This window comes from Acinonyx jubatus, chromosome A1 (genome assembly GCF_027475565.1).
Source record: "Acinonyx jubatus isolate Ajub_Pintada_27869175 chromosome A1, VMU_Ajub_asm_v1.0, whole genome shotgun sequence".
Lineage (NCBI taxonomy): Eukaryota > Metazoa > Chordata > Mammalia > Carnivora > Felidae > Acinonyx > Acinonyx jubatus.
Genome location: NC_069380.1, coordinates 159,814,572 through 159,829,336, shown reverse-complemented (window position 1 = coordinate 159,829,336; position 14,765 = coordinate 159,814,572). Strand labels below are relative to the sequence as shown.

At 35.8% G+C, this 14,765-nt stretch overlaps 1 long non-coding RNA gene across 3 annotated transcripts in view; it reads right to left on the bottom strand.

Moving 5' to 3' along the window:
* Positions 1–14,765, bottom strand: part of LOC106982282 (uncharacterized) — a 458,722-nt gene that overhangs the window by 432,296 nt on the left and 11,661 nt on the right. For all 3 annotated transcript variants that reach the window (XR_008299853.1, XR_003413432.2, XR_008299857.1), the window contains exons 2-3: positions 13,572–13,684; positions 11,494–11,622 (exon numbers count right to left, since the gene is read on the bottom strand). This is a non-coding gene — a long non-coding RNA (uncharacterized LOC106982282). The remainder of the gene's footprint in view (positions 1–11,493; positions 11,623–13,571; positions 13,685–14,765) is intronic.

Here is a 14,765-nt window from a genome sequence, read left to right as displayed (position 1 = left end):
AAAGAGTTCAAGAAATTCTAAGGGGGACTCTCTGAGGGGAGAAAACACAAAGAAAAAAAAAAAAGACCAAGCAGCAAAGACTAGAAAGGACCAGAGAACATCAGAAACTCCAACTCTCCAGGTGACATAATGGCAATAAATTCATATCTTTTAGTACTCATTCTGAACATCACTGGAATAAATGCCCAAATTAAAAGACATAGGGTAACAGAATGGATAAGAAAACAATATCCCTCTATATGCTGTTTACAAGAGACCCACTTTAGACCTAAAAAAAAAAAATTCAGATTGAAAGTAAGGGGTTGGAGAAACATCTATCTTGCTAATGGTCAACAAAAGAAAGCCAGAGTAGCCATACTTATATAAGACAATCTAGACTTTAAAATAAAAAAAAAACTCTAACAAGAGATGAATAAGGGCATTATATCATAATTAAAGGGTCTATCCACCAAGAAGACCTAACAATTGTAAACATTCATGCTCCAAATATGGAGTGCCCAAATATATAAATCAATTAATCACAAACATAAAGAAACTCATTGATAATAATACCATAATAGTAGGGGACTACAACACCCCACATACAACAATGGACAGATCATTTAAACAGAAAATCAACAAGGAAACAATGGCTTTGAATGACACACTGGACCAGATGAACTTAATGGATACACTCAGACATTTCATCCTAAACCAGCAGAATACACATTCTTCTCTAGTGCACATGGGATGTTCTTCAGAATAGATCACATACTGGGACAGAAAATCAGCCCTCAACAAGTACAAAAAGATCAAGATCATACTGTGCATATTTTCAGACCACAATGCTATGAAACTTAAAATCAACCACAAGAAAAAATTTGGAAAGGTAACAAATACTTGGAGACTAAAGACCATCCTACTAAATAATGAATGGGCGAACCAAGAAGTTAAAGAGGAAATTGAAAAGTACATGAAAGCCAATGAAAATAAAACACCACAGCCCAAAACCTCTGGGACGCAGCAAAGACGGTCCTAAGATGAAAGTATATAGCAATCCAGGCCTTCCTAAAGAAGGAAGAAATGTCTCAGATACACAACCTAACCTTACGCCTTAAAGAGCTGGTAAAAGAACAGCAAATAAAACCCGAAACCAGCAGAAGACAGGAAATAATAAAGATTAGAGCAGAAAGAAATGCTATCAAAACCAAAAAAAAACAAAAAACAAAAAACAAAAAACAAAAACAGTAGAACAGATCAATGAAACAAGAAGCTGGTTCTTTGAAAGAAATAACAAAATTGATAAACTCATAGCAAGTTTTATCAAAAAGAAAAAGGAAAGGACTAAAATAAATAAAATCAAGAATGAAAGAGGAGAGATCACAACCAATACAGCAGAAATAAAACAGTAAGAGAATATTATGAGTAATTATCCATCAATAAAATGGGCAATCTGGAAGAAATGGACAAATTCCTACAGACATATAAACTACCAAAACTGAAACAGGAAGAAATAGAAAATTGAACAGACCCATAACCAGTAAAGAAATTGACTTAGAAATAAAAAATGTCCCAAAAAAACAAGAGTCCAGGGCCAGATGGCTTTCCAGGGGATTCTACCAAACATTTAAAGAAGAGTTAATGTCTATTCTCTTGAAGCTTTTCCAAAAAAATAGAAATGGAAGGAAAACTTCCAAACTCTTTCTATGAAGCCCACATTACCTTGATTCCAAAACCAGACAAAGACCCACTAAAAAGGAGAACTATAGACCAATTTCCCTGATGAACATGGATGCAAAAATCCTCAACAAGATATTAGCCAACTGGATCCAACAATACATTAAAAAAATTATTCACCACAACCAAGTGGGATTTATACCTGGGATGCAGGGCTGGTTCAATATCCGCAAAACAATTAACATGATTCATCACATCAATAAAAGAAAGGACAAGAACCATATGATCCTCTCAATAAATGCAGAGAAAGCATTTGACAAAATACAGCATCCTTTCTTGATAAAAACCCTCAAGAAAGTAGGGACAGAAGGAGCATACCTCAAGATCATAAAAGCCATATACGAGTGACCCAACACTAATATCATCCTCAATGGGGAGAAACTGAGAGCTTTCCCCCTAAGGTCAGGAACACGACAGGGATATCCACTCTCACTACTGTTATTTAACGCAGTAAAGGAAGTCTTAGACTCCATAATAAGACAACAGAAAGAAATAAAAGGCATCTATATTGGCCAGGAGGAGGTGAAACTTTCACTCTTTGCAGATGACATGATACTCTATATGGAAAACCCAAAAGATTCCACCAAAACACTGCTAAAACTGATCAATGAATTCAGCAACGTCGCAAAATATATGATCAATGCAGAGAAATTGGTTACATTCCTATACATCAATAATGAAGAAACAGAAAGAGAAATCAAGAAATTGATCCCATTTACAATTACATGAAAAACCATAAAATGCCTAGGAATAAACCTAACCAAAGAGGTGGAAAATCTAAACACTGAAAACTATAGAAAGGATATGAAAGAAATTGAAGAAGACACAAAAATATGGAAAAATATTCCATGCTCCTGGATTGGAAGGAAAAATATTGTTAAAATGTCAATACTACCCAAAGCAATCTACATATTCAATGCAATCCTTATCAAAATAACACAATACTTCACAGAGCTAGAACAAACAATCCTAAAATTTGTATGGAACCAGAAAAGACACCAAATAGCCAAAGCAATCTTGAAAAAGAAAACCAAAGCTGGAGGCATGACAATCCCGGACTTCAAGTTGTTTTACAAAGCTGTAATCATCAAGACAGTAAAGTACTGGCACAAAAACGGACACTGAGATCAATGGAACAGAATACAGAACCCATAAATGGACCCACAAACGTATGGCCAACTAATCTTTGACAAAGCAGGAAAGAATAAACAATGGAATAAAGGCATTCTCCTCAGCAAGTGGTGCTGGGAAAACTGGACAGTGACATGCAGAAAAATGAACCTGGACCACTTTCTTACACCATATACAAAAAAAAAAAAAAAAAAAAAAAAAAAAACTCAAAATGGATGAAAGACCTAAATGTAAGACAGGAAGCCATCAAAATCCTTGAGGAGAAAGCAAGCAAAAACTCTTTCATCTTGGCCGCAGCAACTTCTTACTTAACACGTCTCCAGGGGCAAGGGAAACAAAAACAAAAATGAACTATTGGGACCTCATCAAAATAAAAATCTTCCACACCGCAAAGGAAACAATCACAAAACTAAAAGGCAACTGACAGAATGGCAGAAGATATTTGCAAGCAACATATCAGATAAAGGGTTAGTATCCAAAATCTATAAAGAACTTATCAAACTCAACACCCAAAAAATAAATAATCCAGTGAAGAAATAGGCAAAAGACATGAATAGACACTTCTCCCCAAAGAAGACATCCAGATGGCCAACCGACACATGAAAAAATGCTCAACATCACTCATCATCAGGGAAATACAAATCAAAACCACAATGAGATCCCACCTCACACCTGTCAGAATGGCTAGCATTAACAACTCAGGCAACAACAGAGGTAGGCAAGGATGCAGAGAAAGAGGATCTCTTTTGCACTGCTGGTGGGAATGCAAACTGGTGCAGCCACTCTGGAAAACAGTATGGAGTTTCCTTAAAAAATCAAAATAGAACTACCCTACGACTGAGCAATTGCACTACTAGGTATTTATCCAAGGGAAACAGGTATGCTGTTTCGAAGGGGCACATGCACCCTAATGTTTCCAGCAACACTATCAACAATAGCCAAAGTAAGGAAAGAGCCCAAATGTCCACTGATGGGTGAATGGAATAAGCAGATGTGTTGTACACACACACATGCACGCACACACACACACACACACACACACACACACACACACAATTGAATATTACTCGGCAATCAAAAAGAATGAAATCTTGCCATTTGCAACTACATGGATGAAACTAGAGGGTATTATGCTAAGCAAAATTAGTCAGTCAGAGAAAGACAAATATCATATGACAGCACTCATATGAGGACTTTAAGATACAAAACAGATGAACATAAGGGGAGGGAAGCAAAAATAATATAAAAATGGGGGGAGCAAAACATAAGAGACTCTTAAATATGTAGAAGAAAGAGAGGGTTGCTGGAGAGGTTTTGGGAGGGGGGATAGGCTAAATGAGTAAGGGGCATTAAGGAATCTACTCCTGAAATCATTGTTGCACTATATGCACTAACTTGAGTGTAAATTTAAAAATAAATACATAATTTAAAAAATTTAAAAAAAACTTTAAAATTATAAAAAAGAATAAAAGCATATAGATTAAGAAAAAAAAGGATTGAGACACCAATTCTCCCACATTTTGAGAATGCCAGTAGCTGACTCTCTCTAGAAATTCCCTTTAGCTGAAGAAAGTATCTATACTTAGGTCATATCCCATCCCAAAGTAGAAATCTACCCATTGTCAAAACAGGAGTATATAGTCATGGCTGCTTCATAGAAAGGCAAAGCCACTGCTAAGGGGCATCCTAACTCCCCTGCTTCCCAGGACACCATATAAATTCATCCATGTAACTGCTTTGAGGTTCTGTTTCTTTCTTTGTCCGATTCTAGTGCCTTTACTCCTGCAAAATGCTGATATTGAAGGTACAGACCAAAACACTTCCCACATGGAAATCTCCATCTGAGTCTGTTTTCCATAAATCCTGACTTAAGACAATTAGTGTCAGTCATAGTCTAAGTATATAGTTTTAATATGGGACCATGAAGCTGAATACTATGCGAACAAATTGGCAAGGAGGACTTCATAACTGGCAGTAGGTGGAGCTCTTCAATTATACCAGTGCATTTGTTAAAACACCTGTGGTAAACTGGTTTGGTATGCTGGTGCAAATGAATGTACTCACAAATGCAGTATCACAGGATTTTGAGTAGCTGAGGGAAGTATTAGAAGGAAATTACATCAGATATCTCCTACTGAGTGACTTTGATGCATCAGAGAAGACCAATAGAAGACTGTGGGTGATGAATCACCAATTGGAGGTGAAGTGTGAAATTCAGAGGGCCCCTATGGCAGCTTACTAAAGATACTCTTATCTCATGCAACTGGAGGCAGGAAAAAAACCCTGAGAATTTGGCCCAGGAATTAATTATAATACATCAGAGAGCCTTCCAGAGAAGGTTGAACTGTCAGTTTTTCCAACAAAGGATGTGCCAGTGATAGATTCTTGGTTGAAAAGAGTGAGACCCTGTAGGTTTGAGTTGGGAACATCTGGGTTGCTGAATTCATAAACAATAGCTCCAGATCCCTTGAATCCTCTGGCATTTCTAAAAAGGGCTGCTATGCCTTCACTGCTTGAAAATGATGCAGTGATCACTGCCTCATGGGACATCATGAATACCCCTCAGCACCTGGCTGTAGCTCCTCATTTAGCCTCTAAACTGGGAAAGTGTGAGGCATGCTAAGGGAGATAAGGGACTATAGATCCCAAAGGAACCTGAGGTCACTTCCCAATAAACTTCTAGTGGGTTCTGCAGGACCTAGCCAATATACACTTGAAGGAGTTGGGAAAATATGTTTGGTACTACATCCTGAGAGTCCTACATCAAAAAAGGTAGAACATGAAATTGGATAAGGAATTGTTAGTTTAATTGATAAGGAAGAACTATCCCATTATAAAGGATTTGAGACTTTGACAAAGACCTCAGAAAACAGTACTAATACACTGTCAAGATGATTCTTGGAAGCTTAGAGAAAATGATAGCCAATAATAAGTAAAGTAGAAAAGCCAAAACTGCCATGGCAGACATGAAAAAAAGGAATTTAAAAAATTCACAAAAGTGACCAAGCTACTGGATATACTATGTAAGGCTAGACAACTTAGAACTGCATTCTAAGGTAAAACCTGGAATACACCCCAATTATAAAAACAATAGTAACACACTAGTAAAAGAAACACCATCATCCTTGAGACAATCAATGGCAACTGTCTTCTGTTGGTAGGGCTCATAGCATTTATAATAATAAGTGCTAATATAGAACTGTGTTCTCAGAAGGTAAGAGGGATGATAGAATCTAGAAAATATAGAGGTCAAAGGCAGCATCTAACCATCAGAAGCAAATTGGGTGCAATTGTTATAATGAGTGACAAAATTGGAGTGGCTGTCATGGGTACTCCTAGAGAGTTATGGAAATGGTTACCTTTCAGGCAATGTGAAATAATACAAATGGTACCAGGATTAATCCAAGATTTGGAACTGGCTCACTTGCTACCCAGTAGGCAAAGAAGATGCAATCTTGAAAGGAAGGTAGGACATTAGTGCAAAGTGTGGCCCAACTCCTAGTAATTTCACTAGTGGTGACCTGGAAAGATGTTCCAGTGGGTGAGAACACCTTTGCAGGTGTGATGGTATACATGTTAGAGGCAGGAGGATTAAATGTGGAATTCATGTGACATACTTGGATACTTCCTGTTACTCCATCCCTCTAATGTAAGTGTGAAGAGACACATGCAGCAACCCTGTCCCAGGAATATTATGATTACCATGGAGTCAGAGCACTCATGAATGAAGGTTTGGGTCAAACCACTAAGTAAGCTACTAAGACCTTCCAAGATGATAGCTGAGGGTTAGAGAAGGAGAGAGAGACAATGAGTATTAAGATATAGCCCTGTGACCATCTGCAGTGACAGGGGTTATATATTTTTTAATTAACTACTGCCTTCTAAGATTCCTCTCAGAAAGAGAGGCCCTTGAGAATCCTACAAGAAGCGCTTCTCCAACATGTGTAGAGAAGCGAATCTGGAGCAGGGAGTAGGTGGGGATAGGTAGTGACAAGAGCCATGAAAATGTACTGCTGACACATCCTGCTTCAGAAAGCATAAATGATAGAAGACCCCAGATAATACACTGTGAATTTACAACCCCATTCCTGCCAAGGCCACACTTCCTACGGGCTACTACCAACTAATTACTAATTAGGGCAGAAATATTCATGCCCTCTAATGGGAAATTTTGTCTCAAGGATTCTCCATACACTTGACTGAAACCCTCATAGTTGTACTAAAGGCTGAGATTTCATTTCCTATTCGGCCCTTTTCCCTTTCCACCTTCCTTCAGAGGTGTAACATTGCATGAATTTGATGGTTCTCCCTGCCTCCTCTGGCTGCTTGCTTGTATTCCTTCCTCCAGTATATCTTGCAAGTCTAACCCTGCCTTGTCTTCTGCTTCTTAGATGAAATGAACTAACACTATGTGATCTCTTATAGATGGGAAATGCTTAGGGCTAGTCTCATGTTCTCACTAAGTTCTGAATGTACTCCATGTTCTGGATTGAAATGCAGGAATTTAAAAGCAAAACAGAACAGAGTTTGCTGAACTGCAGAGAAGATACTTGTGTTCTAGACCTGCAAATCAGCTGGAATTTCAGGACAAGTAACAGAAGAGGTAGAAATATGCAAAGCAGTAGCCCCAGAATTCTACATGTGGTTTCCCACACATTACAGCATGAGGACAGAACTGTGCATGTACTCAGGGGGTCTTAAAAAGACCCAACAGAAGGTAATTAACTGCTGCAGGATAAGACCTAATGGAGATACCAGAGGTCATGTGAGGGTGAGAGATTTTGGAGTTATAACACATCCAAGGCTTCCTATAATAAATTATCTATCCCCACTAGCTGCTCTACAATAAAAAGAAAGAAGACATGCAAAACATGTAACCCCACAGTTAAGCAAAAAGGGCACATAGAAACATAGCCCAGTATAAGCCAGATACAGAAATTATCAAAAAGAATTTAAAACAGTTAAAGCAAATATGACAAAGGTATTACAGAGAAAATTGGACATGATGAAGGAGCAGATGGGGACTCTGAGAACTGCTATGAAAATCTATAAAAGTGAACCAAATGGAAACACAAATATACAAACAAATATCTGAAATGAAAAATTTAATGAGCAAGCTTAGTGGGAGATTAGATATAGCATGAGAAAATGTTAGTGAATTTGAACACAGTCCAATAGAAATGATCAAACCTAAAGAATAAAGAGGAAAAAAAAGTTGGGAGAAAAATATAAAACAGGCTCGGTGGCCAGTGTTAAAATAGCAATTGATATGATACATGTCATTAGTGTTTCAGAGGAGAGGAAAGAAGAAAATGTGTCAGAAAAAGAGTTCAGTTGAAGAATGATGGCCCAAACTTTGCTAAACTATGTGAAAAACGTCAGCCTATGATCCAGAAAGCTTGTTAAACAACTCCTACATACATAATAATCAGGCAGCTGGAAATTAAAGATAAGAAACAAAAGGCTGGAGAAAGATTAAAAGACACATACTTATGTAGGAACAAATATAGGAATCACAGCTGCCTTCTCATTAAAAAGATAGAGAGAGAGGGAAATAAATACAATGAAATAACATCTGTAAAGTGCTGGAACAAGAACAATAAATATTATCCCATAGGTATTCTATATCAAGCAAAAGTGTCCTTCAAAAGTTGGGTGAAAAGAACATGTTCCCAGCAGACCTGAATTACAGAGGATATTAATGGAAGTGTGTAGGTAGAAGAAAAACAATGCCACATGGAAATTCATATTTGCATAAAATACGAAAGAGGATGGTAAACATATGGATAAATATAAACAAATATTTTCAGTTTGTAGTATCTTAAAATTTTTAAATGTCTACCAATTGAAGCAAAAACAATAACAGTGTATTGTGTGGTTTATTATATATTCAAAGGGACACTATATGACAAAAGCACAGTGGTAATAAATAGAAGTATATACTTGTAATTTTCTTACATTTTAATGAACTGTCATAATATGCTTTATGAATGAACATTTCTAACTCTTAATCCTCTTCATGGAGATAAAAAGTACAATATAGGAAATATACTCTATAATATAATAATGTGACTATACTTATCAGGGTGAGCACTGAGTAATGTATAGAATTGTCAAATCATTATGTTGTATACCTGAGACTAGTATAATATTGTATGCAAACTGTACTTCAAAAAATGAACATTCTAACATGCATAGCAACCATTCTATGAAAGTAATAAATAGAAATATGTCTAAATATATAAATAAAATGAAATGGTAAAAATGTTGGAATAATCTAAAAGAGGGTGGGAAAGACAGGAAAGAAAGAAAAGAAACACAATAATTAATCAAGTAGAAAAGTAATATCAAATTAATATACCTAAACCAAAGTGTATTCAAAATTGGTTAAAATTAAACAGACTTTTAAAAAATTAGACTAAAAACTCTAAATGAAATGAAAAATTATAAAATTTGATTTAAAAAATATCAAGGCTTAATTATAGGCTGTCAATAATTTCTCCTTAAATATAAAGGCAAAGATAAGTTGAAAGCAAAAGAAGAAAAAGGGTAGAATTTACACAAAGGATACAAGAGTGCTGATGCATAGGAGCATTTGTACCCCAATGTTTATAGCAGCACTCTCAACAATAGCCAAATTATGGATAGAGCCTAAATGTCCATCAATTGATGAATGGATAAAGAAGTTGTAGTTTATATATACAATGGAATACTACTTGGCAATGAGAAAGAATGAAATATGGCCTTTTGTAGCAACGTGGATGGAGTTGGAGAGTGTTATGCTAAGTGAAATAAGTCATACAAAAAAGACAGATACCATATGTTTTCACTCTTATGTGGATCCTGAGAAACTTAACAGAAGACCATGGAGGAGGGGAAGGGGAAAAAGAAAGTTACAGAGAGGGAAGGAGGCAAACCATAAGAGACTCTTAAAAATTGAGAACAAATTCAGGTTTGTTGGAGGGTAGGAGGGAGGGGAATGTGGGTGATGGGCATTGAGGAGGACACCTGTTGGGATAAGCACTGGGTGTTGTATGGAAACCAATTTGACAATAAATTTCATATTTAAAAAAAATGAAGAAAAGGTATATGATAATGCAAATTATCAATAAACAAAATATTGAAAACTCTCAAAACGAAGTCATGAAAGAGAAGCTACTAATGGTTTTATATAACCATTCCATGGAGCTTAAGAATAGGATAAACTCATCTACAGTGAGATAAATGATAAAGAATCATTGCATATGGTAGGCAGAGAAAGTAAAAAAGTACAGAAGGCGTTTCTGAGCTGATGGGAATGATCTATGCTTGGACCAGAGTGCCAGTCATAACTTATGGATTTTACCATACTCATCAAATTGCCCCCTTAAGAAGAGTACATTTCAATGAATGTAAATTATATCAATAAAATTAAAATGACTCTCCCCACAGTCCACATTAGACAATGAGAAAGAGTAACTAAACTCATTGTTATGCTTTTGTGAACACCTCTATTCAGCTAATTGTTCCTTTGTTTACTTCTTTCTCCCCGATCAGATATTTTGGGTTGTTGGCTTGATATTTCAGAGTTTTTACATCTGCCTTTCAAATGTAAACATTATTAACTTATTGAGGTGATATAATTAAGGGAAAACTGTCTCCAAGATTGAGATTCAGGAATATGTGTGTGTCATGTTTGTTCTCTGGAATTATAGTGGAGTACACCCTCTAAATTTTTAGAGTGGAGTTAGTAATGGTTGCCTCCTGAGAGAATTTTTAAAATTAAAGAGCAGAGACACAGTTGTTATATGAAGAAGACCCGATAGCTACATAGCCATGAAGACATAAATGTAACCTGACTATGGATTAATAATACTAAAGAATAAATATGCCAATCATAAAGGGTAAAGAGTAAACCAGAAATAGTACAGAAAAGAAACCTGAGCTATAAGTTTGGCAGCTCCTACCCAATCACAGTCCTATGGAAAGAGAGCTTTGGCCATCAGGCTTCAAATACATTTAGTTCATTGGCAAAACCATTCCTAGGCTGAGATGAATAAAATAAGCTATTAGCTATTAATAATGTGAGCCTGCCCTTTGACACATGGAACATCATCATATATTTGAGTCAGTAAATTTGGTGGTCAGACACTGGATCATGAAAGTTTTACCATAGAATTGCTATTATGTGAGGGTTTTAGGAATATGGAGTAGTTAACTTTTCTAACAGTACTATTCCCATTGCTTCACCTGTTTTTATTTTCTATGATTTTTAAAGAAAGATTCTTGACATTTATTCTTTCTTTAAATCTACTCTCCCTTTGGACCCTGCAGACTGTCAGCATTTGGATTTCTATCCGTGGCAGATAACATGTCAATCTGCCCAGTACAGATTTATCTCCTAATGATTATTTTCCTAACGGATCTATCTATTATAACGTTTTATCTTGTGTTAAGATCTCAGTGCTACATTCCAGTGGTAGGATTTATTTTAGGTGCTAAATTCTTGCTTTTTTTTTTTTCCTGGTAAGGGCCTTACCTCGCCTAATTTATGAACATGGGGCACACAGAGACCTCCTGAGGATATGCCATGGTCCTAGCTCATTGATTTGGGGCTTGTCTACAGTACAAGCTTTAGCCAAAGGAATGTGAGGGAACATAACATACAGAGACTTTAGGAGGCATCAAGAGTTCTTCTTTTTTGGATGTCCCAAATAAGGCACACTTTTTGAGGCTGGAATCTGGAATGAGAAGACATGTAGCAGAGCCATAGAAGTTGACCACAGCCACTGACATCTATTATGAAAAAGAAATAAGTGTGTGTTATAGTAAACCACTGTGATTTGGGGAGGGTCACTTGTTATTAATAAAGCTAACTAGTAAAATTCATATACTGGATTAGGAGATAATCAAAATGAAATACTGTAACAGCAAACTTGAATTGCTAATTTGAAGCCATTTTAGAGGTTGTGTCAAGTAAGAGTGAAAAATATACTGTTTAAACAAAAATAAAAATAAGATTAAGGTTACTTGAAATTCACATTGATATAAAATAAGAAAAAAATCTTAAATAAGAAGGTATCTGAGATCTAGAGTTACTAAAAAAATATTATTTCTTTGCCTTTTGGTTATAACAATTTAAGATTAAGTAACTAGCTAGTCTTCTCATCACTTCATGATCACTTTTGAGCCTTGGAGGAGAGATCACTCCTTCTCCAGCAAGCACTCACAAGAGAAGTCTATTTTTCTTTGGCATGTCAGGTAAGTCACTGTCAGTAAAGGAAAACTATCCCTTTTGGTTCCCCTTTACATATACAAACAATCTCTCCATTTACGTCATCAGTGTTATCTTCATCGCCTCCTGTTGTCATCTACAGACCACCTATTCACTGTCATTAATTAATGGCCTGCTCAATTTGTGTAATCCACACTTAACTCCTATTATTCTTAATGACTTCCAATAGTCACACAGATAATTTATCTAAAACCCTAGACTTTCTGCACTTCTTGTTTTTCTCATCTCTAGCAAAATTTGGTTTTACTTCAATTCAATCTCCCATTAGTCTCCCATTCCCGTAATAATTTTGCATCCTGCACCATCATTAACGTATTTTCCCCCAAATCCAAGTTGTAAGTAACTCACTCTCTTAGTACTACCTATCACCTTTCCAGCTTACTTTCTCTGGCAGCCCCTTAAATTTAGTATATTGTATTGAAATTTCATCCCACAGGGTTGTAGACTTTATTTTAATGCATCTGTCCTCTTATGTTTTCCCTTCCTTTTTTTCCATATTAGATTGTCATCTTAGTTCATCATTATTTTCATTAGTTTTTAAGTACAGTAATTACAAGTCTTATTTTCTCTCCTTCTGCCGTACTTGTTCGCAAAACCTCAGCCCTGGTTGAATTCAAGTATATATCTCTGTTGTCTAAAGCCTGTATAACTCAACTCAGCTGAAAATAGTCATTGTAACCACACTGAGAAGTCTCTGTTTAAATTCATGAGGTCAAGCCTTAAATAGACAAGCAGCACTACCTAAAAGTAATATTACATGTTCTAAATAAGTTTGCTTTCCCAGACTTTGGTATAAATAATTCAGAAATTTGCTTTCAACAAATACCTTATTATACAGTATCTTCCATTTTGCTTAGTTTATTATGCATGATATAATGGCTTCCATTGTATTCTTTATTTTCTGACATTTCTGCCTAGCCATTCACTACTTCTTGCCCTTTGTACTTGCTATTCTCTCAGCCTACAATGCTCTTACCCAGTTCATAGCTCCCTCTTATTCCACAAGTCTCACTTCAAATGTCACCTCCTCAGAGAGCCCTTCTCTGACCATCTTGTTCAAAGAACAGCTCCTTTATTACCCTGTTATATCACCTTGTTGCTCCTTCACAGCACTAATCACAATATGCAATTACCTCATTTTTTTTCTTTTTCTTTCCTTTTGTCATATCTTTCTGCATGTAGAAATAAAACTTCTCAAAAGGAGGAGGAGTTTGTGCTGTATTCTGCTGTATCTTCAGTGCCAAGCATAATGTCTGGCAAATAGTATGTACTCAAGGAATATTTTTTGTCTAATGAGTAAATGAGTATGAGAGAAGCAAAATATCCCACCCCAAAATATACTACTTTGACATACTATTTTAAATTAAAGTTATTTAAAAAACAGCGGGTATAAGAAGGACACTCTAAGCTCCTTTGTTCAGCTGAAAGCAAGAAACAAAAGGTACCCTACCTGTATCAGGAGTTAGAAGGCAACTTTATCATCAGAGTTAGGGACAGCAAGGAATATTCCAAGCTCAAAATTCTTTGTGTTGCCAATTCATCACAAATTTATTTTTTCATTGCCTAAAAGGTATAAAAGGTTCCAGATTTAGTAATTTCTTTTAGCCTCATATATTTATGAATATATATATATATATAGATATATATAGATATATATATATATAATTAAATTTGTTTTTCTCCCATTAATCTATCATAGGTCTTTAATTATTAGACCAGTCAAAGAACCTAGAAGGGAAGAAAAGGTTTTTTTCCTCTACAAATCAATACCCTATACAAATCACTTCATAACACATTAACTGTTTTTTTTAATATGTAAAGTAAGATGATAATAGTAATAAATGGGTTTCAAAGTCTCCTGTGGGCTTCTGGTTCCCTCTTTAACCCCTTACCTATAGGTTGGGAATAAGTATACCATGAAATTAAGTGAGTAGTTGAATTTACTCATTTGAAGCGTGTTTTTACATGTGAGCTACCATTTGTCATCAGAGAACCCATGATATAAGGCTAGTTCTGAGGCTTCCTATGGGTAAATTCATCTTCAGAGGGATTTCAACATCCATGGATAAGAATCACCAACTTCCCAAACACCTCTGCTCACCTCAACAGACATATGACAAGTGTCTATAATACCAAGGACACACATTCAAAATCTTCATGGGTTCTAGGTTAGTCCCGAAAGGAATTCTACACACCAGAAAAGTGATTTAAAAAAATGTATAATAATCCATTCACCCCCGAGAATTCCCTATAAGTTCACTTCTCTGTCAAAAAAATTATAAGTGAATGAATCCAATCTACTTTCTTCATATCTCCATCTAACACATGCAGTCAAAGGTAGTTTTGCATTCAGGTCATACAAGAGGTGTAAAATGAGGTACAGGTCAGATGTGAATTAGACTCATTATTATTTCTTTATTCCCACAGGCTCCCTCCAATAAATATGTATTGATTCATTCTCCCAGAATAACTTTTTCCTGCTGACAGAGTAGGCAGGCATCCGTAGACTCAGCAATCAAAATTTTAGCTCATAAAGGCTTTGTTTATCAAAATTATCAATATTTCAATCCATTAAACAGGTAAATCATAAAATGTGTATCCTTTAACAGAATTATTTACTTGAAGTATTACAAATTCAAATATA